At 40.9% G+C, this 17722-nt stretch overlaps 1 long non-coding RNA gene across 1 annotated transcript in view; it reads left to right on the top strand.

Annotated features, from left to right (window-relative positions):
• LOC148112647 (uncharacterized) overlaps positions 1 to 17467 on the top strand; it is a 64614-nt gene extending 47147 nt beyond the window's left edge. Inside the window, exons 2-4 of the long non-coding RNA XR_015729231.1 lie at positions 5476 to 5579; positions 13953 to 14225; positions 17069 to 17467. This is a non-coding gene — a long non-coding RNA (uncharacterized LOC148112647). The remainder of the gene's footprint in view (positions 1 to 5475; positions 5580 to 13952; positions 14226 to 17068) is intronic.
• The last annotated feature ends 255 nt before the right edge of the window (positions 17468 to 17722 follow it).

The raw sequence follows: 17722 nt of genomic DNA, 5'->3' as shown, positions 1-17722 counted from the left end.
ACGGTGGACACGGTAGGTCCGTTTTCCACCCTCCCCAGGCTCCAGAGGCTTTCTTGGAGCCTGGGGAGGACAAAAACGGCCTTCCATCCCCCACCCGGGAGGCCCTCCGGAGGCCGGAAACAGCCCATTTCCCGACTTCAGGTCGGCCCAGAAGGCCCGAAAATAAGCTGGCTGGCACGCATATGCATGCTGGAGCAGAGTAGGCCAACGCTCGTGTGCCCACAGATATGGCTCCGCGTGCCACCTGTGGCACCCGTGCCATAGGTTCGCCATCACGGGCCTAGTGCTTTTCCCTACTTTCTTCAATTTAAGCCTAAATTTTGCAACAAGAAGCTCATGATCTGAGCCACAGTCAGCTCCTTGTCTTGTTTTTACTGACTGTATAGAGCTACTCCATCTTTGGCTGCAAAGCACATAGTCAATCTGATTTCTGTGTTGACCGTCTGATGATGTCCATGTGTAGAGACGTCTCTTGGGTTCTTGGAAAAAAGTTTGCTATGACCATTGTATTCTCTTGACAAAATTCTACCAGCCTATGCCCTGCTTCATTTGTACTCCAAGACCAAATTTGCCTGTTATTCTCGTTAACCTTTGAATTCCTACTTTAGCATTCCAATCCCCCATGATGATAAGGACATCATTTTTTGGTGTTAATTATAAAAGATGTTGTAGGTCTTCATAGAACCGGGTCAACTTCAGCCTCTTCAGCACTAGTGGTTGGGGCATAGACTTGGACTACTGTGATGTTGAATAGTTTGCCTTGCATTCAAACTGAGATCATTTGTCATTTTGGAGATTGTATCCCAGTACTGCTTTTCCTCTCCTTTTATTGACTATGAAGGCTACTCCATTTCTTCTGAGAGATTCTTGCCTGTAGTAGTACACCTAATGTTCATCTGAATTAAATTCACCCATTTCTGTCTATTTTAGTTCGCTTATTCTTAAAATGTTGATGTTCAGTCTTGTCATCTCTTGTTTGACCATGTCCAGCTTGCCTCCAGGTTCCTATAGAGTATAGATCTTTACAGCATCGGACTTTCCTTTCACCACCAGATACATCCACAGCTGAGCATCCTTTCAGCTTTGACCTAGTTGCTTCACTTTTTCTGGCACTACTAGTACTAGCCCTCTGCTCTTCCCGAGTAGCATATTGGACACCTTCTAACCTGAGGGGTTCATCTTCCAGCATCATTTTTTTTTTTTTGCCTTTTGGTACTGTCCATGGGGTTTTCATGGCAAAGATTCATGGCCATTTCCTTTTCCAGTGGAACACATTTTGTCAGAGCTCTTTGCTATGACCTGTCCATCTTGGGTGGCCCTGCACGGCATAGCTCATAGCTTCATTGTGCTGCACAAGCCCCTTCGCCATGACAAGGCAGTGATCCATGAAAGGGAAGTTGAGGACTACCCTGTACATATATCATTAGAAAAACAGAGATTTAGAGCTAAAATGAGAGTTATATTGGCCAACAAACTATTTAACTTAACTTTGAGATGTAATTTAACTTGAGATACACCTTAAGGGCACAGTGGTATATATTATGTTTTCCAAGTTGGAGAGGTGTGAATGTTGGGTTGCAAAGATTTCTCTAGCGAACCATGTTTCCATAGAATGGCATGAGTATGCTTTGGGTAAACTGAGTTTTGACTGCACTGACGCTCTAATTCTGCTGACAGTGTACACACTCTTTATTTTACTAAAAATAAAATTATGTCAAACCAGGGGTGAAATGCTCCCGATTCGGACCGGCTCAGGCGAGTAGGTAGTGATGGTGCGGGCAGTTCGGAGAACCGGTAGCAAAAATCCCTCCCCCCGCCCCCCATGCCCAGCTGAGCCATGCGATCATCAGAGCCTTTTTTTTTCTTTTAAATGGCTCTGACCAGCCAAGCTCTGAGGATCCCAGCTTGGATCGACAGAGCCATGTAAAAGAAAAAAACTTTTTTCCTTTTAAATGGCTCAGAGCAAAAATCCCTCCCCCTCCCACCCTCAGTTTGCTTACCTTGGCTGCTGGTCACAATGCCTTGCTGTAATCCCATTGCAAATCCATTGCATCAGCAAGCAACTGAATCTCCCTGCCTGCAATCAAGCAGGCAGGAAGTTGTGGACTTCAACTCCCAGAATTCCTCAGCCAGCAAAGCAAAGCTGGCTGAGGAATTCTGGGAGTTGAAGTCTACAAGTCTTAAAGTTGCCAAGGTTGGATACCCCTGTTCTATTGGGTAAGTTTTTTCCCCTTTGGGAGCTTTAAAAAAATAGTTAATTGGGGTTTCTTTTAGTTGTTCTTTTTTTAGACCTAGCCATTTAAAGTTTAGGAAGGTTTTTTTTTTTTTTTTGGAATTTTTTTTTATTTTTAAACAAAACTTAAAACATAAAACAATTATCATCCATTACAATTACAGAAAGTGTATTGATCGGTTACAAATCTTTTGTGCTTAATCCTCTATCCAACATTTTCTTATTTAACAGTTTATTACATTATTATTCTCATTTACCAATTATTTAACAGTAAATTGTCCTCTATAAGGGAAAATAAAAAAAACCCTTTATATGTTTTATTATCTTATCCATTTCATATTTCATTTCCATTCTTTCTTGTCTAACCATTGATAAAATAAATCCCATATCAAATAATATTGTTTATCTTCTTGTTCCCTAATTTCAAATGTCAATTTACTCATTTCAGCACACTCCAAAATTTTCTTGATAATGTCGTCATCCGTGGGTATCTTCTCACCTTTCCAGTTTCTAGCAAATACAATTCTAGCCGCAGTTAAAACATTCACAATTAAATATCTCATTTCTCTATTGTATATTTCTGGTAAAATCCCCAATAAAAATATCTCTGGTTTAAAGTCAATGTGTTTCTTTGTCATTTTTTCCAACCATTTGTGGATTTTAGTCCAATATCTTTTAGCTTCTGCACATGTCCACCACATATGGTAATATGAGCCCGGAGTCTGATGACACTTCCAGCATTTCTCCGATTTATTCTTGTACATTCTAGCTATTCTCGCCGGGGGTAAATGCCACCTGTAAAACCTTATACAAATTTTCGTTATATGCTGTTGACATTGTCATTTTATAATTCTGCAACCATAATTTTTCCCATTTCTCTAAGTCAATCCCATGACCCACATTTTTCCCCCATGCAATCATTGTTTCTTTAACTTGTTCTTCTGCTAATTTTACTTCTAATAAATGACTGTACAATTTTTTAATTACATGGTCATCAGAACCTGTTAAGATTTTATCTAAGTTTGTCAAGTTACTATAAAAACCCTCCTTTTTAGAATCTTCATCATATCTAGACTGTATTTGCATATATATGAAAACCAATCCATTTCAAGCTCTTGTTCTTCTAGTTCTTGCTTCGACTTAAGTTCACCCCTTTCATTTAATAATTCACCATATCTAACAATTTGTTCCTTCCTAAATGTTATTGCGTGTGAGACTGCTTCAATAGGTGATAACCAGACTGGAATTTTTAAATAGTAACATTGTTTGATATTTTCCCAGTTTAATAACAAAGACTCTCGTATCATATGTCTTCTGAAATAACCCTGTACTTTTGTACTTTTATACCACATAAAAGCGTGCCAACCCAACAGTAAATCATGTCCTTCTAAAGTCAACAATCTAATAATTCCTTAGCATTATCCATTCTTTAATCCACATCAAGTTACAAGATTGATAATACAATTCCCAATCCGGCAAACCAAAACCTCCTCTTGATCTAACATCTTGCATCAATTTTAGTTTTATCCTTGCCTTTTTGCCCTGCCATATATATTTTAACACCATTTTATTTAAATCTTCAAAATATTTTTTCCTCAACTTAATTGGAATTGTCTGAAATAAGTATAAAAGTCTGGGCAGTATATTCATTTTAATAGTTGATATTCTCCCTATCAATGATAGCTGCAAATTCTCCCATTTTGTTAGATCTGTCGCTATCTGTTGTTTAAGCTTATCATAATTATTCTCCTTAAGAGTACCACATCTTGCTGTCAAATGTATTCCCAAATATTTAACCTTATTCGTGACCTGCTTCTTTGATACTTCCGCCAATTCTTCTTTCTGTTTTTTTAACATATTTTTTGTCAACATCTTCGTTTTGTCTTTATTTATTTTCAAACCAGCCACTTTCCCAAAATCTCCTATTTTGTCTATCAATTTATTTACAGATTGAAGTGGTTCTTCCAAGTTAAACACCAGGTCATCAGCAAATGCTTACAATTTATATTCTTGATTTTGAATTTTCATTCCTTTTATTCCTTTTTCTTTTCTGATATTTCTGTTTAGTACTTCTAATGTTAACACAAACAACAATGGTGACAGTGGACAACCTTGTCTTGTTCCTTTTTGTATTTCAATAAATTCTGTCAGCTCTCCATTCATCATTATTTTTGCTGTTTGTTTATAATATATAGCTTCTATAGCTTGGACAAATTTCTCTCCAAAGCCCATCTGTTTCAATTGTAGTATCATAAATCGCCAGTTCACATTGTCAAAGGCTTTCTGTGCATCTAAAACATCAAAGCCATTTGCTTTTCTGGGTGCGCATCATAATATTCCAATGTATCCAAAATTATCCTCAAATTGTCTCTAATCTGCCTTTTTGGCAGAAATCCATTTTGGTCCGGGTGTATAAAATTATTTAAATATCTTTTAAGTCTTTCTGCTAGTATTGTAGCGAAGATTTTATAGTCTGAGTTTAGCAAGGATATTGGCCTATAGTTTTTGACTTGTTGTAGGTCGGTATCTTCTTTTGGAATAAGTGTAATATATGCTTCTAACCATGAGTTGGGTATTTCCTTCTGTAACATTACTTCATTCATAATTTCTAGTAATGGGAGACTCAGTGTTTCCTGCAAAGTCTTATAATATTCTGCCGGTAATCCATCTGGACCTGATGCTTTCCCACTTTTTTGTTTTTTAATTGCTTCTGTCAACTCCATCATTGTTATATTCCCTTCTAACATCATCTCAACATCTTTTGGAATCTGAGGTAAATTCGCCTTATGTAAATATTGTTTAATATTTTCCTCTTCTATCTTTTCTTTTTCATATAGCTTTTTATAATAGTCTTGTACAATGTTCTTCTTCTCCTCATTTCCAAATCTAATTTGTCCTTGATCATCTATTAACTGTGCTATTTTCCTTGAGTTCCTTTCTTATTTCAGTTTATATGCTAGCCATCTGCCTGGTTTATTAGCATCTTCAAAATATTTCTGTTTAGCGTTCCTGATTTTTTGTGCTAGCTCTTCTTTCTCTAATAATCCCATTTTATGTTTAATCGTGTCCATTTTCATTTTAATGTCTTTTTTTTGTGGGAACTTCTGCAGTTCTTTTTCCAATGTCTTATAATCATCATCTAGAATTTTATATGCTTGCCTTTTCTTAATATTTCTTTTCCTTGTATAGTCAATAATCAGGCCTCTGGCATAAGCTTTCATGGTATTCCATCAATTCTGCAGTTGTCAAACCCCCGTATGTTGCAACGCCCGAGATGGAAGAATAACTTGAATGCCAGCTCCTGGGTGCATGAAGTGTTTAATCCATCCAGACCACAACGGTATCGGTAAGTGACATTAGTGTGATATACACAAAGTCGGCGTTGGGAGCGGCTGCCTCCCAACGCCTTTTAAATACTCACACCGCTGAATCACACGCCCTTCCGGGTAGGGCGGCCACAGCGCATGCGCCATGGCTCCGCAGGGGCGGAGGGCGTCAGAGTTCAGTCCCTATCCCGGCCGCAGCGTGACCGGCCGCCTAGTGCTGGTCGTCAACACCCGCCTTCACCAGTGTGCATTTGCATCGCCGCCCAGCCCCCCCCCCGTTCTTTGCCGCTGACATTTAGCGAGCCCCGGCTGCATATTCCAGGAAGTTGAGGCCAGGATTGTTGCTACTCGGTAAGGTGTCGAGGGGCTCTCGACAGGCGGCTCCCCCTATCAGGGCTGCTCCTGGAAGACAGAAACGGAAGTGTCAACAGCAGTTTTAAGTAATAGACACCCCCCCTTGCGGTCCGGGTTTATGTGGATGGTGAGTATGGAAGTGCCTAATCAACTGGTTGGCTCTCACTGTCACTGTGTTATTTTATTTGCCAGCTGAACTCATCATTTCTGGACTGTCAGACTCTCCGTAGCCTGCCAACTTTTTATCAGTAAGCTACGTGTTTCCGTATCCACCCACATTCCATTCCTTCACTTGCTTCACACACCTCTTTCCTTTGTTCTCTTTCCAGCAAGGTCCGGCTAAGATAGCCGGCCCAAATTACTTTCAAAAATGTAGCAGTTAACTTTTCTTAGTTAGTGAGGTGTTTTATTTTCTTTATAACAAATAAATGAGTTTTATTAGAAACTTTTCCTCGCGTTTCTTTTCAGAATATTGCAACTTGGAATAAGCCACGATCCATCTCCTCTAAACCAGGGTAATTAGTCCCAGAGCCAAACATGGGATTAATAAATGCCCTGACATCTGGTAGCACCCGGACGGTTTGATTTATGGCTTTTTCCTTGTTTTGTTACTTCTGATAAGAGCGCCTAGGCAATTAGTTTTTAGCTACTGAGGTACGCTAATTATTTTGCTAAGATGCCGAAACAGAAGAAAAAAGGAAAAATGAAGCACAGAGCTTTATCCTCTTTGGAAGAAGAACAGGAGATAGTAACGCCCTCAAGATTCCAGCCTCTTGCTACGGTTACGCAATTGGAACAAGAAGGTGCCATGGGTGAAGAAGATCTGAAAATGCTTTCGGAAACACATCAAAGGACAGATATCAGAACAGCTGCTTTTGAAGATAATGAACTGCGACTGAGGTCGGTAGCTTTTTCTTCTCAATTTGCATGCTATGAATCTATTCTACCAGAGCCCACAGATTACGATGTGCTTGGTGCCAGGCCAAGAAAGTTTCCACAAACGGCAAAGCTTTTTCACCCCCACGCAGAGAGAGAAGTAATTCATTATTCTTCTCAAAGCCCTGAGCTCACCCAGCGTGAGATGGCCATCAAATCCTATCGTGAGCATGTAAAATATTATGAAAATGAACTGTCTCGATTTAAGAGAGATTTGTTTATGCTTGAGCATGATAAGGAAGAATCCCGTGACTTAAATTTTTCAAAAAGCGCCATATTGTCTTCTTCCTCGGAGCCAAAGACACTCCCCCTGTGGATTCTGTGTCAGGCCAATTAAGACAGAGGGCACTGCATACGTCACATGAAAGTCTCCCTGATCAAGTTACACATAAACCTGCCACACAATCATTGCTGTCCGAAGTTAAAGGTGCAGCACCATCTGCTGGCAAAAGTAATTTACTACAGGAAGCTGAAATGCCACAAGTGTTTCCACAGGCCCAAACTCAAACACCCCCTGGCGGTGTTGGTGTCCTTTTAGATGGAACACAGCCATGCTTTATGCAGCAAAGGCAAATGACTGCATCTCCAGCAGGTCATGCCAATATTGCAGATCAAGCACAAATGGCAACTGGAATACAGCAAATTCCAGTGCATCAGCCACAGCAGCTACAAATGCCTGCATATGTGCCACAGCCACAAGTGCAAATGGGGCCACCTCCTGGCCCACCTCCAATGGCACAACCAAGACCATTTTTAGGTCCACAACAGGCACAGCAAATACCACAGGCATTTCTGCCAGCACAGCCAGCATACCAAATGCAGGCTCCTCACCAGGCATTTTCTGTCTCTCCACTAACTGGTGAGTCAAAACTAAAAATGTCTGAACTCCACGGTTCGAGATTGAAACCTGGTGAACAAATTAGAGGACATTTGACCAAATTGAAAGGACTGAGAACAGAATTGAGAGAAAGAGGCCATAACATTGAAGATATTCAAATGATCAGCATCATTATTAACTCTTTGAATTATGAATGGAAAGATGCTGTTACAAAAATTAACCAAGTCCCAATTGCTCAACGCACAGTGGACAATGTCTGTAGACTTTTAATTGAAGAAGAGGCATTCATGTTAGCCACGCCACACTTGAGAGGACCACCCGCATCAAGAGCTCCAGCTAGGTGCCCCTTCCGAGGAAGGACCTACACTCCAAGGATGCCAAGATGCTACACCTGCAATCGTGTGGGACATGCCACCCGGGATTGTCCCCAACGAGTTCCAGCTCCCGTCACATACCAGCCCAGAGGAACAGACTCCAGAGGCAGAGGCAGAAGACAAGGTCGTCGTGGTCCCAGGCGTGATCCACAAACTCCACTCGCCACGTTGGCTTTAACCAATGATCCACAACCTCAACCAGAGTACGACAGACGACTCCTGTGGACTTTGGACAGTGGTGCAGCATTGCATGTTACCTACAGAAAGGAACTTTTCACTGAAATGCACGAGCCTGAACCAGAACTACGTGAACTTTATTCTTTTTCCAATCATCCTTGTCAGGTCAAAGGAAAAGGAACTGTTTATGTTGAAGAGCTCGATACATTCATTCCTGATGTTTATTACATACCAACAGCAACCAGTAATTTGCTTAGTCAGTGTCACTTGTCTAGAATGTTAAAGTTCCAGGTTCACCACCTTGAAAAAGCAAGTTACATAGTTAAAGATGGAGATATTGTTGCTGAAACCATATTAATTGGTGGTGTTTATTACTTAAAGCCAAAGCCTAAAACACAAACACAGGCAAGTATGCAAACTCCAAAAAGGGAAGGCACAGGCCCAGATAGAGATGCTCCAGAGAGAGATCCTGTTGCTATTCCTAAGGCTCCTAAAGCCAACAAAAAGAGAATTGGTAAACAGGTTGCTCAGAGCAAGCCTGAGGTTCCGCATAAAAATGTTAATGTTGAGAATTCACTAACTGGTAAACCTTTGCATTCCAGGTGTATCCACAAATGGCATAGAAGATTGGGGCATGCCAGTTTCCATGTTCTTAGGAAGATGCCGGAGTTCACAAAAGGTTTGGATCTAAAGGGGTGTAAGGTGTTTTTGGATTGTGCTGTATGCAAAAAGGCCAAATCCAAAGCAGCAGCCATTCCCAAACACGCTACACGCCTGTCAACACGCATTTTTGATTTGCTTCACATTGACATAGTTGGTCCTTTCCCGCCATCATTTGGTGGTAGAAAATATTTTCTAACAATTGTTGATAATTACTCTAGATATGGATATGTGTATCCTATGAAAGAAAAATCAGAGACTTTTTAGATCTTTAAAGACTTTGCAACCCTTGTTTCTACCCAACACCAAGTTCGCATCGCCAGAATCCAGAGTGATCGTGGTGCCGAATTCATGTCTCAGCGTTTCCAGGACTGGATGCGTAAGAATGGAATTATTCATCAGACTTCGGCCCCTTACACACCGGCTCATAATGGAGTCGCAGAACGAAGACAAGGGGTACTGCAAACCATGATGCGTTGTCTCCTAGAAGACGCCAACCTTGGTAAGATATACTGGGGTGAAGCTATCAAGTATGCAAATTACATTGTCAACCGTACTTGGAGCAGTGTAACAAATCAGACTCCTTTCTTCATGTTGTATGGCTACAAGCCCGATCTTAAAAACATCCATATTTTTGGTTCATATGCTATGGTGAACATTCCCTTAGCTCAAAGAAGAAAAGGAAGTCCAGCAGCAAAGAGACTGAGATTTATGGGTATTGATGATAACTCAAAGTGGAGCAAATTTATTGACTCTAAACATGCAATTGTGATTTCCCAATCTGCTAATTTTGAAGAAGATATTGACTGGTCCAGGATTCATTCCAATGATCCTGGAGTTTATTTTCCCAGAGATGATACTGCTGATGCTACGCAGATTGATGATCAAGATTCTACTGGTTCTTCTCAACCCGATGTTCTGTCTTTGCAAGCCGCGGATGCTGACGCTAGCGACGAAAGTGAGGACGAGGACGAAGAAGAAGAAGACTGGACAGTTGTTCCAAGACGTTCCAAGAGGGTCACAAAAGGGATCCCTCCACAACGATATTCTTGGCAACTGACAAAAGCACCCTTGCCTTTGATTTGCAATGTTACACTTCCACCTGATAATTTCACACAAATCAAGCAGCTCCCTGATTCAGAGCAAGACAAATGGTATGAAGCAATGCAGGATGAAATGAACAGTCTAAAGAAACTTAAAGTATTTACACCTGCAAAACCTCCAGCAAACAAAAAGGTCATTGGCACTCGATGGGTCTACAGAATCAAAAAGAAACCAAATGGTGAGTCACTGTACAAGGCCAGACTTGTAGCTCAGGGTTTCGCTCAACGTTATCCTGAGGACTACACAAATACCTACTCACCGACAGTCAGAACTGAGAGTGTAAAAATTGCTTTAGCAACTGCAACTATCCTTGGTTTAGAAGTTTTCCAGTTTGATGTTGACACGGCTTATCTACATGCAGACCTAGACGAAGAGATCTACGTGAGAAGTCCTCCAGGATTCCGACAGCAAGAAGGGGATACCTGGTTCCTAAATAAAAGTCTTTATGGTCTGAAACAATCTGGTTTAATGTGGTACTTATGTCTTACTGACAAACTAAATTCAATGGGCTTTATTAAGTCCGAAACTGATGAGTGCGTGTTCACAAAAAGATCTAACAATGCATATGAGATAGTTCTTGTTTATGTTGATGATATTGTTTATATTGGTCCAAATAAGCAAATGAGTGAAATTTTTGCCAAAGCTTTGCAGAGATTCTTCACATTGAAATCATTAGGTCACATTAGCACTTATTTAGGTGTTCAGATTGAAAAAACACAGAAGGGGTTTAGTCTTTCACAAGAAGATAAAATTGAACAAGTTTTGCATCATTGCAACATGAAAGATGCTAACACAACAAAGACACCCATGCAAATAGATTTTCACAACTTGACACAAGAAGCAAGTCCTGAGTTCGAGGATCAAACACTTTATCGTTCAGTCATTGGGTCGCTATTGTACATTACTAGTTGGACCAGACCCGACATTGCACTTAGTGTTAATCTCTTATCACGACACGTAGGTAAGGCAAAACAGTTTCATTGGACATGTATTAAGAAATTATTGAGATACCTAAAATACACTAAACACATGAAGTTATTGTTAGAACCAACACATACTGATTATGCAGAATTATGTTGTTATGCAGATTCTGATTGGGCAAGTGATAAGAAATCACGCAAAAGTACTTCAGGTTATATGATGATCTTAAATGGATGTCCTGTTTATTGGCAAGTACGTAAACAGAATTTTGTTTCTTGTTCATCTACTGAAGCTGAATATACTTGTGTTTCAGATGCATGTAATTCTCTAACTTGGTTTGATGCTTTAGTCACAGATATCTGGACACACCCGATCCGACCGATCACCGTGATGGAAGACAATGAATCGGTGCTTTATATTTCTGAATCTCACTTCACAGGTTCTAGGTCTAGACACATTGACATTCGTTATCAAAATATAAAACATTTAGTGAAAAAAGGTTTTGTCAAAATGCAATATGTATCTACACATGATCAAATTGCTGATATGCTCAACAAACCACTTCCAGCAGCTCAACATGAGTATCTGCGTATGAAGATGTGCCTTATTTGATGATGTACTGATATTCGCTCAACTGGCAAAGAAGGGGAATGTCACTGCGTTATTTTATTTGCCAGCTGAACTCATCATTTCTGGACTGTCAGACTCTCCGTAGCTTGCCAACTTTTTATCAGTAAGCTACGTGTTTCCGTATCCACCCACATTCCATTCCTTCACTTGCTTCACACACCTCTTTCCTTTGTTCTCTTTCCAGCAAGGTCCGGCTAAGATAGCCGGCCCGAATTACTTTAAAAAATGTAGCAATTAACTTTTCTTAGTTAGTGAGGTGTTTTATTTTCTTTATAACAAATAAATGAGTTTTATTAGAAACTTTTCCTCGCGTTTCTTTTCAGAATATTGCAACTTGGAATAAGCCACGATCCATCTCCTCTAAACCAGGGTAATTAGTCCCAAACATGGGATTAATAAATGCCCTGACACTCACATTATCAGCACTAACCCACGAGGCATCCTCGAATGGGTACCCTTTCCACTTAACCAGGTATTGTGTCTTGCCTCTCCTATGTCGTGAATCTAAGAGTTCTTCTATTTCATAATGATCCCCCTCCACTGGCCCAGGCCTGGTTAAGGTGTCTCAGATAGCTTCAAGTGGTTTCAGGAGGCTGCTATGGAACACAGGGTGAACCTTACCCAATAAAGGTGGTAGTTTTAGTTCCACGGTCACTGGGTTAATAACTCGTACTATGGGAAAGGGGCCCAGGTACTTTGGTCCCAACTTTTAACTAGGGGTACGCATCCTTAGATACTTTGTAGATAAATAAACCTGATCTCCCACTACGAACGGCTTGTAGTCAGCTCTTTTTTTATCCGCCTGGTGCTTGTATGTCTCTGTTGCTTTGTCTAACGCTGTTCTTATGTGTGGCCACTGTTCCCATATGTGAGTAGCCCATTTATCAGGTGATAGCTGCTTCTGTTTCTGTAGGTCTAATTCGGGTATCGCGGGAAGCTCTTTACCCGACACGATCTGGAAAGGGGTATATCCAGTACTACCGTGGACAGCATTATTGTAAGCTATTTTTTTTTTTAATTTTGATTTATATGCCGCCCTTCTCCGGAGACTCAGGGCGGCTTACAGTGCGTTAAGCAATAGCCTTCATACTTTTGTATATTTATACAAAGTCAGCTTATTGCCCCCACAAACTGGGTCCTCATTTAACCTACCTTGGAAAGGATGGAAGGCTGAGTCAACCTTGAGCCTTGGAGAGATTCGAACCAGCAGTAAATTGCAGGCAGCTGTGTTAATAACAGGGTGCTTTAAACCACTGTAGTACCAAGGCTCTTCAGCAAATGGGAGTAATTCAGACCAATCAGACTGCTGATACGACACGTAACAGCGTAGGTATCGCTCTACCAGTGCATTCGCTCTTTCGGCTGCTCCATTGGTGCATGGATGGAACCCTGAACTCAACCCCTGCGATGACCCTATCAATTTTATGAACATACGCCAAAACCTCGAGGTGAATTGAACGCCTCTATCCGATATAATACGCTGAGGAGCTCCATGTAACCGGTAGATGTGCCATATAAACAACTTGGCTAATTTGCGAGCTGACGGTAGTCCAGGGCATGGGATAAAATGGGCCTGTTTCGAAAAGAGGTCCACCACAGTCCATATCACTGTGTTACCACTACTCTCCGGGAGATCTACGATGAAGTCCATGGCGATCTCATCCCAGGGTCGTGTGGGTTCTGCTACGGGTTGCAAAAGGCCGAGGGGTTTTCCCGTCCAGGGTTTTGCCACAGCACATATCCTACAACCCTTCACATATTGCTCAACGTCTTTTCTTAGGCGTGGCCACCAGAATTGGCGCACTAGATGCAAAGTTTTTTGAAAGCCAAAGTGCCCAGCCGCTTTAGTATCATGACACCTGTGTAAAACAGATTGTCGCAAGGCCTCGGGAATATATAGCTTATCCCCCACCCAGGCAAAACCATCTCATTGGGTTATCGATTGTTTGTGTTCCGTAAGCCAGGCATCAGCGGCTAGTTGCCACTGTAGCTCCTCTTTCCACGTAGAGTCTAGCCCAGTATGGAACGTCTGGCATGCCCGTTGCTTCCCTGGCACCATCGCCTGTACCACTTCTTCCCTTTTACTGTCAAATTGCGGTAAACGGGACAGTGCGTCTGCTAGAAAGTTCCGTCCTCCCAGAACATACCGCAACTGGAAGTCAAAGCGTTGGAAGTATTGTGCCCACCGAACCTGTTTCGGGGACAACCGTCTGGGATTTTGTAAAGCCTCTAAATTCTTATGGTCCGTCCATACCTCAAACGTGATACCACTGCCTTCTAACAAGTGTCGCCACGTAAGTAAGGCCCACCGTACCACAAATGCCTCCTTCTCCCAGATCACCCAGCGTCTTTCAGTAACGGAGAACTTGCGTGATGTATCTGTTGTGGTTTTTCCTTAGGACGAACCGCCGGCAGCTCTACCTCGTCCTCCTGGGTGTCTGTCACAGGCCCTGCCGTAGCATCTTCTGTTGCACTTCCGGTGAACCGACTGTCATGCCTTCCGCCATGCTCAGCACGCCCCAGCCGCTCGTACCGGATTAATGAGAGAATGCCGACTTTCCTGTCAAACCCCCGTATGTTGCAACGCCCGAGATGGAAGAATAACTCGAATGCCAGCTCCTGGGTGCATGAAGTGTTTAAGTGTTTAATCCATCCAGACCACAATGGTATCGGTAAGTGACATTAGTGCGATTAGTGCGCTATTCACAAAGTCAGCGTTGGGAGCGGCTGCCTCCCAACGCCTTTTAAATACTCATGCCGCTGAATCACACGCCCTTCCGGGTAGGGCGGCCACAGCGCATGCGCCATGGCTCCGCAGGGGCGGAGGGCGTCAGAGTTCAGTCCCTATCCCGGCTGCAGCGTGACCGGCCACCTAGTGCTGGTCGTCAACACCCCCCTTCACCAGTGTGCATTTGCATCGCCGCCCAGCCCCCCCGTTCTTTGCCGCTGACATTTAGCGAGCCCCGGCTGCGTATTCCAGGAAGTTGAGGCCAGGATTGTTGCTACTCGGTAAGGTGTCGAGGGGCTCTCGACAGCAGTGATGTATCCTCTTTTCTATTTTCTTTGAAAAAAAAAGCTAATTCTTTCTCCATGTTCTGTAGGAAATCCTTTTCTTTTAATATTGTAGTGTTTAAAGTCCATCTAGACCTTCTCCTTTGTCCTTTCCATCTCATCATCATTGGATTATGATCTGCCCAAGTATTAGCCTCTATGGCTATTTCTTCTGTGTTCGAGGTCAAGTCCATTGTCAACCATATCATATCTATTCTGGACCATGATAAATGTCTATTGGAATAAAAAGTATATTGTCTATTTTTTGCATTTCTTTCTCTCCATATATCTTTTAAATTTATTTCCTCTATCATCTTAAAAAAAGATTTCGGCAAAGTTTTCCTATTTGTTTTGTTGTCTTTTGTGTATTAGAGTCTATTTTCTCATCTACTATTCCATTGAAATCTCCCATCATACAGATGTTGTCATAGTCCAGCTCTATTAATTTCAAATGTAATTTTCTATAAAAGTTTTCTTGATTGTCACTAGGAACATATATCGCTGTTAGCAATATTTTCCTGTTGTTGTCTGTCATTTCCACCATCAAAATTCATCCTTCTCCATCTTCATAAATTTTTTCCGCTAATATTGTATCTTTGATATACAAAACCACTCATCTTTTCTTACATTGTGGCAGTGAAGCAAATAATTTCCCTAGTTTAGGCTGTACCAAAAGTAATTCATGCTGCTTTTTAATATGCACTTCTTGTAAACAGATTATATCCATTTTCAATTTCTCCAATTTGTGAAATATTTTTCTTCTTTTAGTTGCTATATTAAGTCCATTTATATTTATTGTAATTAACTTTTTCTCCTCTGTGTTTATACTTTGTGTGTTGGTTTTGTTGATCTATTAGGTCTCAATTCACGTTGTTCTTTGTATTCTATAGCACCTCCTACTACGCCTTCTAATGCACTCTCCTACTTTCCCATCATCAGGAAATCCTCTTCTTATAGTTGGAGCAGTGTCTCTTCCCTTCTTGGCTCAGCATCTTTTTCTCTTATATATTCCACAAGGAATGCTTTAGCTTTGTCAATTGAATCTATTTTAAATCTTTGCATTTGCCATGTAAACACCAATCCTTCTGGTATCAGCCATCTGTAGTTCACTCCTTTCTGGAGCAGTATTTTTGTCAAAAATTGATACTCTCTTCTCAGCTCTCTTACTCTTCTCGGTATTTGCTTCAGCACCATAATTTCCTTGCCCTTGTATTGCAACGCCTTCTCTTTTGCTATCTGCAATATTTGTGTTTTAATTGATTTTTTGGTAAATCTTATGTGGACTTGTTTTGGTAGATTATTTCTCATTGCATATCTAGTATATACTCGGTATATTTCGTCAACACCATCAAACATTTTTTCTTTAGAAATTTCTAGAGCTCCTGCAAGAATTTCTATCATTTTTTCCGCCAAATTTTCTCCCTTTTCTTCCTCCACATTTTGGAATCTTAAGTAAAATTCTGATTTATCCATCTCCCATCCTAAGCCGCTTCTATCACGTTCAACTTCTTCTAATCTATTATCCATATCTCTGATTTTTTTATCTCTTTGTTCCTCTTTTTCTTCAATTTTTTCAAGTCTGTCTTCATATCACCTCTTCTTCATCACCTTTCCTGCGCGAGCTGCACTGGCTCCTGGTGGTCTTCTGAGTGTGCTTCAAGGTTCTGGTTATCACCTTTAAAGCGCTCCATGGCTTAGGACCTGGTTATCTACGTGACTGCCTGCTACCACCAATAGCCTCCCACCGGCCAGTACGCTCCCATAGAGAGGGGCTCCTCCGGATGCCGTTGGCCAAACAATGTCGACCTGCGGCCCCTCAGGGGAGAGCCTTCTTTGTGGAGGCACCTACGATCTGGAACTAGCTCCCCCCAGAGATCCGGAGGATCCCGGATCTGCGCACCTTCCGTCGCGCGCTTAAGACTTTTTTATTTCATCAAGCTGGCCTGGCCTAAAACTTCTCCCCTTTTTAAATGTAAATTTTAATTTGTTTTTAAATTATGGGGTATTTTAAATTCAGCCAAATTATTTAATTCGTTTTTATTCTATTTTAAATTTTTGTATTTATGTGTTTTATCCTGTGGCTGTTCACCGCCCTGAGTCCTTCGGGAGTAGGGTGGTATAGAAATTTAAATAAATATAAAAAATATAAAATAAAATATATTTCTTCATCGTCTGTTGTATATTCTCCACTTTTTCAATCTGTTTTCTCTATTTTTGATTTTATATCATGTATTCCTTGCAAAATCATCTGCATTGTCACATCCTTTTCTTTCCCACGTTCTTTCTCTTTTTCCTGCTGAATCATTGTCTGTATTGATCGTTGTCCTCCCACTGATGATGAAGAGGGGGTCGATCTAGCAGAGCTAATAACTGCTGCTTTTTTGCTCATTTCCATAAGTAATCCAACTCGACACAGTAAGATAATATATCTTCAGGTTCTTCTCAACCCTAATCTGTTTTGTAGATGACAGGAGATTACAAAAGGATAAAAAGAAAAAACAGAAAAGAGACCAAAAAAGGGAAGAAAGGAAAAAGAAGCAAAGAAAAGAAAAAGAAATACCCCCCAAACCCCAACACTCTTCAGGCTCTTGTGTGCCCTAATCCAATCATCTGGGATAGCCAAAAACAAATTCAGGTAAGAATCTCCAATCAGCAAGTAAAAAAAGAAAAGAAAAAGAAAAGAAAAAGGGCCAAAAGAGAAAAACGAAAAGTTTCTTCAGACTCTTGTATGTCTTAATCCAATTGTGTAAAGTAGCCAAAAACAAATTCAAATAACAATCTCCAATCAGTAAATTAAAAAGATCTTATGTGCCTTAATCCAATTAAGTAAACACTTATTGTGAAGGAATAAAAGAATAAAAGAAAAAGAAAAAAAGGGGAAAAAATATGTATATATCTGTTCCAATGTTTTAAAAATTAAAATATTAGTGAAGTGGAAAGATAGAACTTGATAGTACAGTGGTCTAAGCACCCTGTTATTAACACAACTGCCTGCAATTACTGCTGGTTCGAATCTCTCCAAGGCTCAAGGTTGACTCAGCCTTCCATCCTTTCTAAGGTAGGTGAATTGAGGACCCAGTTTGTGGGGGCAATAAACTGACTTTTATATTTGTATATT

Source organism: Pantherophis guttatus, chromosome 8, assembly GCF_059756535.1.
Source record: "Pantherophis guttatus breed Tessera chromosome 8, ASM5975653v1, whole genome shotgun sequence".
Classification (NCBI taxonomy): domain Eukaryota; kingdom Metazoa; phylum Chordata; class Lepidosauria; order Squamata; family Colubridae; genus Pantherophis; species Pantherophis guttatus.
This window is presented reverse-complemented; position numbering and strand designations above follow the sequence as displayed.